The following is a 13,725-nucleotide window of genomic DNA, read 5'->3' as shown; positions in this document are numbered from 1 at the left end:
GTATGTTTTTATTCCCCTTTTCTTATTGTTACAGCCCCTCAGTTATTTGATAATATTTCAATAGTTTTCTTTCCCTGGTGTTGCCCTTGTGGAGCGGTTTCCATCCCTTTTTTTGTCCCCCCTTGTCATCTGTCTTTTTCTTCTTTCGTTCATTATGGCTATAGTCTTCTGGCTACTCTACTCTCCTTACATTTTTCTGTGGGTACTATCCTCCCCTGTCCTTCTTTTTTCGTTTTTCCTGCCAACTCCTTACCTTTTTCCCTCTTCTTCCTTGTTTTTCTGCCTTTCGGTTTCTTCTTCCTTTTTTCTTCCATTCTTTTTCCGTCTTTCTATTTTCACTTCCTCTCTTCTTTCACTTCATTATTGCGAGTTTTTTCCTCCTCAAGGTGATTTTTGTTGTCTTTTTCCTTCCTTTATCTGGCCAACTGTCTTTAAATAAATATTGTCAAAATCATTTTATTTTTTCTACTCTTCTCTTCCTTTTTTCTCAACTCTTTGACTTATCTCTGTCCTCTATTGGTACTATTCTTTTCCTCATATTGGTTATTGTGTGCCAATTATCGAGCTTCCTTTCTTTGATTTGTTTTAACATCTATTTGGTTATCTTCTTATCTCATGTTATAAGGTATTTAGCTGAATTTTTATATCCTCGCTTATCACTAGTCCAATGAGTAATTTACGTTCAGTGTCTTGGAACGTTAAGGGCATTCGTAACCCTGTTAAAAAACAAAGAGTTTTGTCTAATTTGTCCAAATTGAATTGCCAAATAGTACTATTGCAAGTAACACATCACAAGGAACAAGATTTTAACTCATTTAGAAAACAGTGGGTTGGCAGTGTCTTTGGCTCTTCTGCTGTACAAAGTAAAAATTGTGTTCTTATACTGTTCCACGGATCATTGAATGTCCAATTGATAAACTAATACAAGGATGTTGCCGGCAGATGGCTTCTCCTTGAAATTGCTATTAATAATACCATTGTTATGATTTGTAATATATATGGACCGAATGGAGTAGATTATACTTTTTGGAAAGATATTTATTCATTGCTATCCCCTCATGCTTCTGAAAATTTGATAGTTGGAGGAGATTGCAACCAACCTCTCGACCCCTTTTTAGATCGCAAGTCACAAACTAGATTTGTCCCATATCCAATGCATAAGGCTTTCCGCAAACCATTTTGGATAGAGGTCTTGCTGATGTGTGGAGAGTATTCCACCCTGACGATTTAGAATACACAATTTTTTCCCCTGTTCATAAGTGCTTCTCTAGAATAGATTATGTGTTTTTCACACAACACCTACTTCAATTTCTTACACATGCAGAAATAGGTTTGATTTTAATTTCAAATCATGTACTTGTCATTGTAGATTTTGACCATCCCAAACCCATTTCATCCACCCGTAGATGGAGATTTAATAACTCCCTTTTTTTGGATCAGCAGTTTACAGATCAATTTACGACATTTACACAAGAGTATGTTACCCACAACATCCCTTTAGATACACAAATGAATTTGGTTTGGGACGCTTTCAAAGCAACTGCTCAAGGCTTTATAATTGATTATGTAGCCAAAAAAAAGAAAAAAATAATCTGTGAATCCAAACAACTCCTAACTCAGATCCTTGGAACACAAATATTTTTCCTCCAATAAGGACGATACTTTGTCTAAGCTCTTCAATTTTACATTGCAGTATAATAAGCAATCTCTGGTTGATGCTTGTGGTACTTTACTAAGATTTGACGGGAAAATGTATGGCGGGTGCAACAAAGCAGGCAAATCTTTGGCAAACTACCTGAAAATTAAAAAATAAAAATCTAAAATAACTGCCATCACGGATTCTTCTGGCGTACGACACATAAGCGAAAATTTAGAATGCTTAACTGATTATTTTAAAACCCTATATACTCCAGAATCATCCCTCTCAACTGATCAAATTGATTCCTTTTTTCAGTCGATTCCTAAGGACCCTAATAAAAATATAGACCTATCCTCCCTTAATACACCCTCATCCGATCAGGAATTTTTAAATGCCATTAATATGCTTCCTAAGGATAAAACACCTGTGCCCGATGGCTTTACTGTGCGCTTTAATGTACACTTCAAACATCTTTTAATTTCCAAACTTTTATTGCTCATTAATCATTTTTTGAGTATTCAGTATATCCAAGGTTCTTTTGCTCAGGCCATGCTATGCCTAATTCCTAAAAAAGATAAAGATTTGTCTCAATGTGGCAATTACAGGCCTATTTCATTAATCAATACGGATTGCAACATTGTTGCTATATTGCTGGCTATCCGGGTCAATTCTGTCATTCCTGATTTAATAAACATGCACCAGTCTGGATTTGTAAAGGGTAGATCCATCTCAGACAATTCATGAAAATGTCTTAATATTATACATTTAGCAGCCAAACTTAGTCCTCCAATAGCTGCCATAACATTAGATGCCGAAAAGGCCTTTAATCGAGTCAATTGGGACTTTATGTTCGCTGCTTTGCAATGGCTTGGTTTCAGTCCACACTTTATCCAATATATTAAATTGTTATACACCAACCCCTCCACATCTATTTGGGTTAATGGTCAACAGTCTAGTTATTTTCCCCTGGATAGAGGTACCAGACAAGGATGTCCCTTGTCTCCCTTATTATTTATCCTGGTGTTAAAACCCTTCTTAGAAACAATTTAAAGATCCTCCACCTTTACAGGTTTTCAATTTAAAATTTAAACAAAAAATACACTGCATATGCAGATGATATTTTATTATATGTATCTAATCCTACTACCTCTTTGCCTGAATTATTTTCCTTATTGGCTGAATATTCGATTGCTTAAGGCTATAAATTAAATATGAATAATTCGGAAGTTTTACTACTAAATAAATATTGTCTTCCTCACATGCTTAAAGATTCCGGTTTCAAATGGAGCCCAAAAGGTATAAAATGTCTAGGAATTCTATGTACAAATAATATTAAGGATACTATTAAAATAATAAGATTGAAATGTTATCTAAAATTAATGCATTATTAGAAGGTTGGTCCCCTCCTTTTATTTCTTGGTGGGGTAGATTGCCCACGATTATAATGATGCTATTTCCCATTGTCAATTTTCATTTGCCAATGCTCCCTATTTCTCTCCCACTTAATTTCTTTAAAATTATTAATCGATCTTTCGTCAAATTTTGATGGAACAATCGCAAACCCCGCATTTCTTTAGCTCGTTTACAACAACCCTAGGACCTTGGTGGGGTTAATTTTCTTAATATCAGAACTTATCATTCTGCCTTCACGCTGAAACATATTTGGCTTTCCCTTTCTGACACCTATGCAGAGCCATCCACGGGATGGGGTCAATTAGAGTATGCACAGTTTTCCCCTTTTACTTTTAATGATGTGATTCATATATCTCAACCCCCAAGAGGTATAATTTTCCCCATACTTACTCATTCATTTGAGATTAGTAAGCCCTTACGTATTTCCTTTAACACTATTTCTGATATTATTTTACAAACCCCAATATGGTATAATACTAACCTGAAAGTAAACAATAGGATTCTTGCATGGAAAGAAAGGATTCAAAATGGCATCATCAATATCAGACATCTTGTTTCAAATAACATCTTATTGTCTTTCCCCGAGATACAATAAACATTTCATGTATCCAACAAATATGCCTCGCAGTTTGAACTTCTAAGGCCCCTCCTCAATACATTTATCTCTCAACAATCTCTCCCAACTACAGCTACACACTCTCCTTCCTCCTCAATTGACTTCTCTAACCAACTGAAAGCATATACTATATACAAACTACTGATTAGCCCCTCTAAATCTGTATCAAAACACAAAACAGAACTTTTATGGGAATCAGACTTGCACCAAGAATTTTCCGCTCACACTTGGAGCTCAATATGGGCCAAGATTCATACCTCATCCTCATCAGCAAGCACTACTGTTAGATCTGGGGGTCTCTAGTTGGCAGGGGTAGGTACCACTGTCCAAATAGGGACCCTTGCTTCTAGTCAGGGTAAGGGGACACACTCTTTAGATAACCCCTGCTCACCCCCTTGGTAGCTTGGCACGAGCAGACAGGCTTATCAAAGGCAATGTGTAAAGTATTTGCACCAACACTCACAGTAACACAGTGAAAACACCACAAATTGACTCCACACCAGTGTAGATAAATGAAGTACTTTTATATAAACTACACAAGACCAAAACAACAAAAATCCAACATACACAGTTCAAGAATATGGTTTCAAAAAGAGTTCTTAGTTTAGCGACAAAATCATTCACCTTAGCGTCAATTTTAGCCAACAGTACCTGGTGATGCGATAAAAGTTCTTAGCGGCGCTCAGGCATCGAAAAACAAGCAACAGCGTCAGTCCTGAGACCCTGGGGAGGCGATGCGACAACCCCGCTGCAAGCAGTGGGCATGTGCGACAAATCCGGCATGTACTGGGAGTGAGGCGATACTTCTATGGGTTCCAAGGCGTAGCTTTTCTGGTAGAAATTTACTCGCAAAGGCACGATGCGATGAAATTCGGCCCGCTAACGAGCGGGGCGACGATTTCACCAGCGATGATCTGGGTTGGCTCTGCGACGATATTCGCAGCGATAAAATTGTGCCCGCTAACGAGCGGTGCAATGATTTTGGCTGGCTCTGCGACGATGTTCGCAGCGATAAAATTCTGCCCGCTAACGAGCGATGCGATGATCTTGGCTGGCTCGGCGACGATCTCACCCAGCGGCGGCAGGCTCTGCGACGATGTTCACAGCAATAAAATTCTGCCCGCTAACGAGCGGAGCGGGGATCTTGGCTGGCTCTGCGACGATGTTCGCAGCGATAAAATTCGGCCCACTAACGAGCGGGGTGACGATTTCACCAGCGATAATCTGGCTCAGTGGCGGCAGGCTCTGCGACGATGTACCCAGCGATACAAATTCGGGCCGCCAACGAGCGGAGCGATGGAAATTTTCTCGCTAAGCCGGTTGTGCGTGAAAAAGTGTAGATCCTTTGCTTCTTTCCTCTTGGTCACTTTCCCAACAGCAGGCACAACTTCCTGAGGCCCCACAATTGGATCAAGCACTCTAGGAAGGGCAGAACTCACACAGCAGAGTTCAGGGGGGAAGCTGGAGGTGAAGTCCTTTTGTTCCTGGGATTTTTTAACAGGAGGCCAGCTCTACTCAGGCCCTTGGAGATTCCTTCAAGCCAGGGGACACAGCACACAGCAAAGTCCTTCCCCTCTCCTTGGCAGCAAAGCAACTGCAGGTCAGCCTTACAGCAGGTCAGTCCTTATTCTTCAGTCTTCCAGCTTTCTCCTTGGCAGAGGTTCCTTTTGATTCCAGGATGATCTAATTTTCTGTAGTCTGGGTCCCAATACTTATACCCCAAAATCCTTTGTCCTCTGCAGGCAGATGGGCCTTGGCCTAGTCAGAACCAGTTCTGGCCAGTCCTGGAGCACTCTGTTTACTTGGTTTCTTCTTTCCTTTGAGAGAGAGGGGCAGGGTAGTCAGCCGACCAGCAGGGGGTGGAGCCAGCATTGTGGAAGGCAGGCACAGCCCTATTCAGGCCCAGGTGCTACTCCTCCCACCCATCTACAGGGGAATTTCCTATTCAGCCCTGGGCTGACTCATCCAGCCTCTGGGAGCCACCCCTGTCACTCACAAACCAGACAGTCAATTCACAAACAGGCCAAGGCACACAGAAAGGGCAGAAAAGGAAAACAGCCACCTTCTAAAAGTGCTGTTTTCACACACAGGATTTAAAAACCATCCTTTCTAAAAGATGTGTTATTAAATTCTGAATTCAGGGATACCAGACTTTAGCTTACTATCTTGCTCCTATGGGAAGATATGCAGGTAAACATTATACTCAGCATTCCCCATTATAGCCTATGGGCAAGATAGCCTTTCAATAGTGAAAAACGAAAATAGCTTTAATTCACTACTAGAGCATGTCACCTACACCAATACATGCTCTACCTTTCACATACACTGCCCCTGCCCAGGGGGGCACCTAGGGCCTTCCATAGGGGTGTCCAATGTGTACAGAAAGGGAAGAGTTAGGCCTGGCCAGTGTGGACACTGGTCAGGTCAGCATGGCAGTTAGCAACTGCACTCAGGCACTGCAGTGGCAGGCCTGTGATACCATTTTAGGGCTACTCCTGTGGGTGGCACAATCAGTGATGCAGGCCCACTAGTAGCATTTGAATCACCAGCCCTGGCACACTCAGTGCACTTTACTAGAGGCTGACAGGTGAAACAAATATGTCAATCATGGATAACCAAATACAATAACAATTTACCTTTGGAGCACTTGCACTTTGACACTGATCAGCAGTGGCAAAGTGCCCAAAGCATCTAAACCAGCAAAAACGAAATCCAGCACAGCGTCAAAAATACAGGAGGTAGAGGCAAAAAGTCAGGGGAACCACGCCAAAGATGCCAGGTCTAACACGTGTCCCCTCCAGCTGAAAGTGGGGAGAACTACCCACCCTCTTGGGAGTTCTCATCGCTAAGGCGGAAAAACCTTGACAAACCATCAGCGTTGGCGTGTTCTGTACCGGGATGGTGTTCCACCGTAAAGTCCATTCCCTGTAGGGAGATGGACCACCTCAACAGTTTTGGGTCCTCACCCCTCATCTGCATTTACCATCTGAGGGGCCTATGGTCTGTCTGAACCCGGAAGTGAGTCCCAAACAAGTAGGGCCTCAGCTTCTTCAGAGCCCAGACCACAGCAAAAGCTTCCCTTTCAATCGCACTCCACCTCTGTTCCCTGGGAAGTAGCCTCCTACTAATGAAAGCTACAGGTTGGTCCAAGCCCTCATCGTTGATCTGTGAGAGTACCGCTCCCACACCATGCTCTGAAGCATCTGTCTGCACTACAAACTCACTGGAGAAATCAGGCGCCTTGAGCACCGGTGCTGTGCACATGGCAGTTTTCAGGGCATCAAAAGCAGTTTGACAGGCATTGGTCCAATTCACTCTCCTGGGCTGCTTCCTTGAAGTCAGCTCCGTCAAGGGGGCAACAATGGTGCCATAACCCTTGACAAATCGGTGATAATACCCGGTGAGTCCTAGGAAGGCTCTCACCTCTGTCTGGGTCTTGGGGGGCTCCCAAGCCAGGATAGTATCAATCTTCGCTTGGAGGGGCGCCACCTGGCCGCTCTCTACCTGGTGTCCCAAGTACACCACAGAACCCTGCCCTATCTGGCACTTACTGGCCTTGATAGTGAGGCCTGCCCTTTGCAGAGCCTTCAACACTTCACAGAGGTGTTGCAAGTGTTCCTCCCACGTGGAGCTGAACACAGCAATGTCATCCAGGTATGCGTCGCTGAATTCCTCCAGCCCGGACAGTACGTGGTTGACCAGTCTCTGGAATGTGGCAGAGGCGTTCTTCAACCCAGAGGGCATAACTCGGAACTGGAAGTGCCCCTCTGGCGTTGAAAACGCAGACCTCTCTTTGGCCCCCTCAGTTAAGGCAATCTGCCAGTACCCAGATGTTAAATCAAATGTACTGAGGTACTGGGCAGCTCCCAACCGATCCATGAGCTCATCAGCTCTGGGGATGGGGTGTGCGTCAGTCTTGGTGACCGCATTGAGCCCACGGTAGTCCACACAAAACTGAAGTTCTGAGGTGGCACCGGGTGCAGCAGCTATTTGAACTAAGCCCACTGGGCTAGCCCAGGGGCTGCTAGAGGGCTCAATTACCCCTAGCGCCAACATCTTGGAATCCTCTTCCTTGATGCTGGCCCTGACCTTGTCAGCTACCCTGTAGAATTTCTGCTTTACTGTTCTCCAGTGTCCACATCATGGACGCACCAGTTGGAGACACCTGGGGTCAGGGAGAACAGGGAGGGAAACTGACCCAACACCTGGCGACAGTCCCTCTGCTGTTCTAGGGTCAGGGTGGGCGAGAGGACCACACCATCCACTGACCCGTCTTGCTCCTTGGCTGCCAGGAGGTCAGGAAGAGGGTCACTGTCCTCTTCCATTCCAGCATCTGTAGCTAGGTGCATTGTTACATCAGACCTCTCGAAGTGGGGTTTGAGGCGGTTCACATGTAAGATCCTCAGGGGCTGCCTGGGAGTCTGCAAGTTAACCAGGTAGGTCACTTCGCTCTTGCGCTCCACCACCTCATATGGCCCAGTCCACTTGTCTTGGAGCACACAAGGCTCCACTGGCATCATCGCCCACACTTTCTGCCCAGGTTGAAATTCGACCAGAGTGGTATTCTGGTCGTACCATCTTTTAATTTCTTCCTGGCTGGCTTCTAGGTTCTCTTGGGCGAGATTCCTGAAGCGCAGTGTCTGGTTGCAGAAGGCCAGCATATAGCTGAACAGATCCTGGGGGGTTTTCCCAGGGGATTTCTCCCACCCCTCCTTCACCAGAGTGAGAGGTCCTCTAACAGGGTGGCCATACAGAAGCTCAAAGGGACTGAACCCTAAGGACTTCTGAGGCACCTCCCTGTAGGCAAACAACAGGCATGGTAAGAAGACGTCCCACTTCCGTCTCATGGGCTCCGCTAGGCCCATAATCATACCTTTCAAAGTTGGTTTAACCTTTCAACCAACCCGTTTCCTTGAGGGTGGTAAGGAGTGGCGAACTTATAAGTTACCCCACACTCCTCCCACAGAGACTTCATGTACCTAGAGATGAAGTTGGTACCCCGGTCGGAGACCACCTCTCTGGGGAACCCCACACGGGATAAGATCCCCATCAATGCACAGCCCACCACGGGTGCTGTGATTGTCCTGAGAGGGACAGCTTCCGGGTAACGAGTGGCATGGTCCACCAAGACCAGGATGAACCTGTTGCCTAAGGCTGTCTTGGGCCAGGGGTCCCACAATGTCGATGCCCACCCACTCGAAAGGGGTGCTCACCACAGGAAAGGGTTGGAGAGGTGCCTTGCACTTTCCTCCGCTCTTACCACTTGCCTGACAAGTCTGGCAAGTCCTACAGAATGTACCAACGTGCTTCTTCATCTGGGGCCAGAAGAAGTGGGTGACAAGCCTTTGGAAGGTCTTGTCTTGCCCCAGATGTCCTGCGAGAGGCACGTCATGAGCCAGACCCATTAGGAAGATCCTGAAGCGCTCGGGTACCACCAGCACACGTGCTGCACCTGGCTCAGCGACCTTAGGCTCACTATAAAGTAACCCATCTTCCCAGTAAATGAGATGATCCTTGGACTCTCCACCTGCTGCCTGGTCTGCAGCCTGCTGCCGCACACCAATGAGAGAAAGGAATTCCTTTTGTGCCTTGCAAAACTCCTCTCTGGAGGGGCCACCCTCTTGCTGCCAATGGGTCAGCTCAGGTAGCTCCCCCAGTTCGGCCACCTGTTCCCCTGTAGGTTCTAGGGCATCCCCCTCAGGTTCTGCTCCTTCCTGGACCGTGGGAACAGTGGGGGCTGGTTTCCCACGCCCTCTGCTCCTTCCTCTCTGGGCAGGTTCCTGGGCCACTGTTTCAGGCTCCAGGTCTGCTGGATCACCCCTACTGGCTGCCATAGACCGAGTGGTCACACAGATCCACTCAGGCAAACCCAACATCTCCATGTGAGCCTGGCATTCCACCTCCTTCCATGGGGAACTCTCCAGGTCATTACCTAGCAGACAATCTACAGGCATGGATGGACTCACAACAACCTTCAAGAGACCTGAGACCCCCCTCCACTCAAAGGGAACTTGCGCCACCTTACAGAGGCGCACCGAGTTGTCAGCTGCAACTACTGGGTGAAGCACATTGGGAATGACCTGCTCTTCAGACACCCACTGACACCTCACGGATGTCACACTGGCTCCTGTGTCTCTCAGAGCCTCCACCCTCCTCCCATTGATGGTCACCCACTGCCCGTATTTTTTAGTGTTATCGGGCAGGTAGGTTTCCTGGACCATCTCTTGGTCTCCTAAAGAGACAAGGGTCATAACTGCTGGTTCCGCCCCTTCACTAGAAATTAAATCCTCCCCCAAAGCTACACTCACTAAACCCGGTTTAGGAGCACCAGTGGGTGCTGGAGGTTTCTTGGGGCACTTGGGGGCAATTTGTCCCACCTCATTGCAGTGATAGCAGGTAGGTGGGCCCCTGGGGTCCCGCCTGCCCCTAGGGGGCCAGGTCGGTTTGGGCTTGGGGGGTTGGGACTCCTTCCCCTGGGAATTGTTTTGGGCCCTTGAGAGAACTCCTTTTGGTTACCCTTGTCCCCCCCACTCTTTTGCTGGGGACCCTGCCCACCTTTGGCTGTGGTACTCACAATTCCTCTGTGGACCCTGGTACTGGTCCAGCGGTCCGCCTCCTTAGCAAGCTCAATTGGGTCCGTCAGCTTGCTGTCTAAAAGATGCTGGCGCAGCTCTGGAACACATAGACTACTCAAGTGCTCCCAACTAATTAAATGCAACAACCCCTTATAATCAGTTACTTTGCTGCCCTTCATCCAACTTTCCAGTGCCCGTGAGTACAGATTCACACCCTCCATCCAGGTCTCAGACTCCTTATTCTTGGAGTTCCTAAACTGCAGTCTATACTGTTCTGGAGTAAGTCCATACCTGAGACAAAGGGCCTCCTTCATATTGGGATAGATCATGGTACCTGCTATTTCTAAGGGCTCTAGAGCACTCCTCCCAGAAGCCTCAAAATGTTTCCACAGGACCGCCTCCCAATGTTGTTCAGGCACACCATTCATTCTCAACGCAATCTCATACGAGGTAAACCAGGCATAGATATCCTCACTCCTATTATAATTCTGTACCAAATCCTTGGGGATATATACTTTACCCCCCTGCACTGGCTGTGCGCTGCCACCATTTGAACCGGACTCCACCTGCTTGGCCTTGATATCCAGTTCTCTCATGCTCAACTCATGAGCCAGAAGCAATTTCTTCTCCTCCAAGGCACGGATATTCTTGCTCTCCACCGCCGCCTTTTCTTTCTCTACTTCTAATTGCTTCATCTTCATTCTCATGATTTCCAATTCATGGTTTCTCACCCTTTGATTCTCCTCTAGCTCTTCTGGAGTGAAACCCCTACTGGAATGGGTGCTGCCAGGCCTTGAGCCTGGGTTGCTCACAGGCAAATCGTGGGGTTCAAAACCATCCCCTCCACTTGCATTATTTCCATCTTGGGCCTCCCACCAGGCGTTCAAGGCTTTCTGTAGCACATCCTTTCTAGCTCCGCTTTTCACAAGGCAACCAAGGTCTTTGCAGAATTGCTTGAGCTCCTCCACTTTGTACGAATACAGATCCTCAATGGAAAACTCCAGTTCTGCCCTCTTACTTATTACCACCTGAGACATGATGCTCTTGAAGAGTTACTCAAAAATAGAATCAAAAATACAGTATGTGGTTGCGTAGTGGTCTGCACTTAAACTAGTGATGTACACCAATTACTGTGGGTCAAGTACAAATATAAGTTCTAATCCTCACCGCTGACCACCATTGTTAGATCTGGGGGTCTCTAGTTGGCAGGGGTAGGTACCACTGTCCAAATAGGGACACTTGCTTCTAGTCAGGGTAAGGGGGATACACTCTTTAGATAACCCCTGCTCACCCCCTTGGTAGCTTGGCAGACAGGCTTATCAAAGGCAATGTGTAAAGTATTTGTACCAACACTCACAGTAACACAGTGAAAACACCACAAATGGACTCCACACCAGTGTAGATAAATAAAGTACTTTTATATAAACTACACAAGACCAAAACGACAAAAATCCAACATACACAGTTCAAGAATATGGTTTCAAAAAGAGTTTTTAGTTTAGTGACAAAATCATTCACCTTAGCGTCAATTTTAGCCAACAGTGCCTTGTGAGGCGATAAAAGTTCTTAGCGGCGCTCAGGCGTCGAAAAACAAGCAACAGCGTCAGTCCTGAGACCCTGGGGAGGCGATGCGACAACCCCGTTGCACACAGTGGGCGTGTGCGACGAATGCGGTCTGTATGAAGAGTGAGGCGATACTTGTATGGGTTCCAAGGTGTAGCATTTCCGGTAGAAATTTACTCGCAAAGGCACGATGCGTCGAAATTCGGCCCGCTAACGAGCGGGGCGACGATTTCACCAGTGGTGATCTGGGTTGGCTCTGCGACGATATTCGCAGCCATAAAATTCTGCCCGCTAACGAGTGGTGCAATGATTTTGGCTGGCTCTGCGATGATGTTCGCAGCGATAAAATTCTGCCCGCTAACGAGCAGTGCGATGATCTTGGCTGGCTCGGCGACAATCTCACCCAGCGGCGGCAGGCTCTGCGACGATGTTCGCAGTGATAAAATTCGGCCCGCTAACAAGCGGGGCGACAATTTCACCAGCGATGATCTGGCTCAGCGGCGGCAGGCTCTGCGACGATGTTCGCAGCGATACAAATTCGGGCCGCTAACGAGCGGAGTGACGGAAACTTTCTCGCTAAGCCGGCTGTGCGTGAAAAAGTGTAGATCCTTTGCTTCTTTCTTCTTGGTCAGCTTCCCAACAGCAGGCACAACTTCCAGAGGCCCCACAATTAGATCAAGCACTCTACGAAGGGCAGAACTCACACAGCAGAGTTCAGTGGGGAAGTTGGGGGTGAAGTCCTTTTGTTCCTCGGACTTCTTAACAGGAGGTCAGCTCTACTCAGGCCCTTGGAGATTCCTTCAAGCCAGGGGACACAGCACACAGCAAAGTCCTCCCCCTTTCCTTGGCAGCAAAGCAACTGCAGGTCAGCCTTACAGCAGGTCAGTCCTTCTTCTTCAGTCTTCCAGCTTTCTCCTTGGCAGAGGTTCCTTCTTGATTCCAGGATGATCTAATTTTCTGTAGTCTGGGTCCCAGTACCTATACCCCCAAATCCTTTGACCTCTGCAGGCAGAGGGGCCTTGACCTAGTCAGAACCAGTTCTGTCCAGTCCTAGAGCACTCTGTTTACTTGGTTTCTTCTTTCCTTTGAGAGAGAGGGGCAGGGTCGGCGGCCGCCCAGCAGGGGGTGGAGCCAACATTGTGGAAGGCAGGCACAGCCCTATTCAGGCCCAGGTGCTACTCCCCCCACCCATCTACAGGGGAATTTCCCTATTCAACCCTGGGCTGACTCATCCAGCCTCTGGGAGCCACCCCTGTCCCTGTCACTCACAAACCGGACAGTCAATTCACAAACAGGCCAAGACACACAGAAAGGGCAGAAAAGGAAAACAGCCACCTTCTAAAAGTGCTGTTTTCACACACAGGATTTAAAAACCATCCTTCCTAAAAGATATGTTATTAAATTCTGAATTCAGGGATACCAGACTTTATCTTTCTATCTTTCTACTATGGGAAGATATGCAGGTAAACATTATACTCAGCATTCCTCATTATAGCCTATGGGTAGCCTTTCAATAGTGAAAAATGAAAATGGCTGTAATTCACTACCAGAGCATGTCACCTACACCAATACATGCTCTACCTTTCACATACACTGCACCCTACCCAGGGGGGTACCTAGGGCCTTTCATAGGGGTGTCCAATGTGTACAGAAAGGGAAGGGTTAGGCCTGGCCAGTGTGGACACTGGTCAGGTCAGCATGGCAGTTAGCAACTGCACCCAGGCACTGCAGTGGCAGGCCTGTGACACCATTTTAGGGCAATTCCTGTGGGTGGCACAATCAGTGCTGCAGGCCCACTAGTAGCATTTGAATCACCAGCCCTGGCACACTCAGTGCACTTTACTAGGGGTTGACAGGTGAAACAAATATGTCAATCATAGATAACCAATTACAATAAAGCATCTAAACCAGCAAAAACG

This window comes from Triturus cristatus, chromosome 8 (genome assembly GCF_964204655.1).
Source record: "Triturus cristatus chromosome 8, aTriCri1.1, whole genome shotgun sequence".
Taxonomy (NCBI): Eukaryota; Metazoa; Chordata; class Amphibia; order Caudata; family Salamandridae; genus Triturus; species Triturus cristatus.
The sequence above is the reverse complement of the archived record's forward strand: the minus strand, read 5'-3'. Positions refer to the sequence as shown.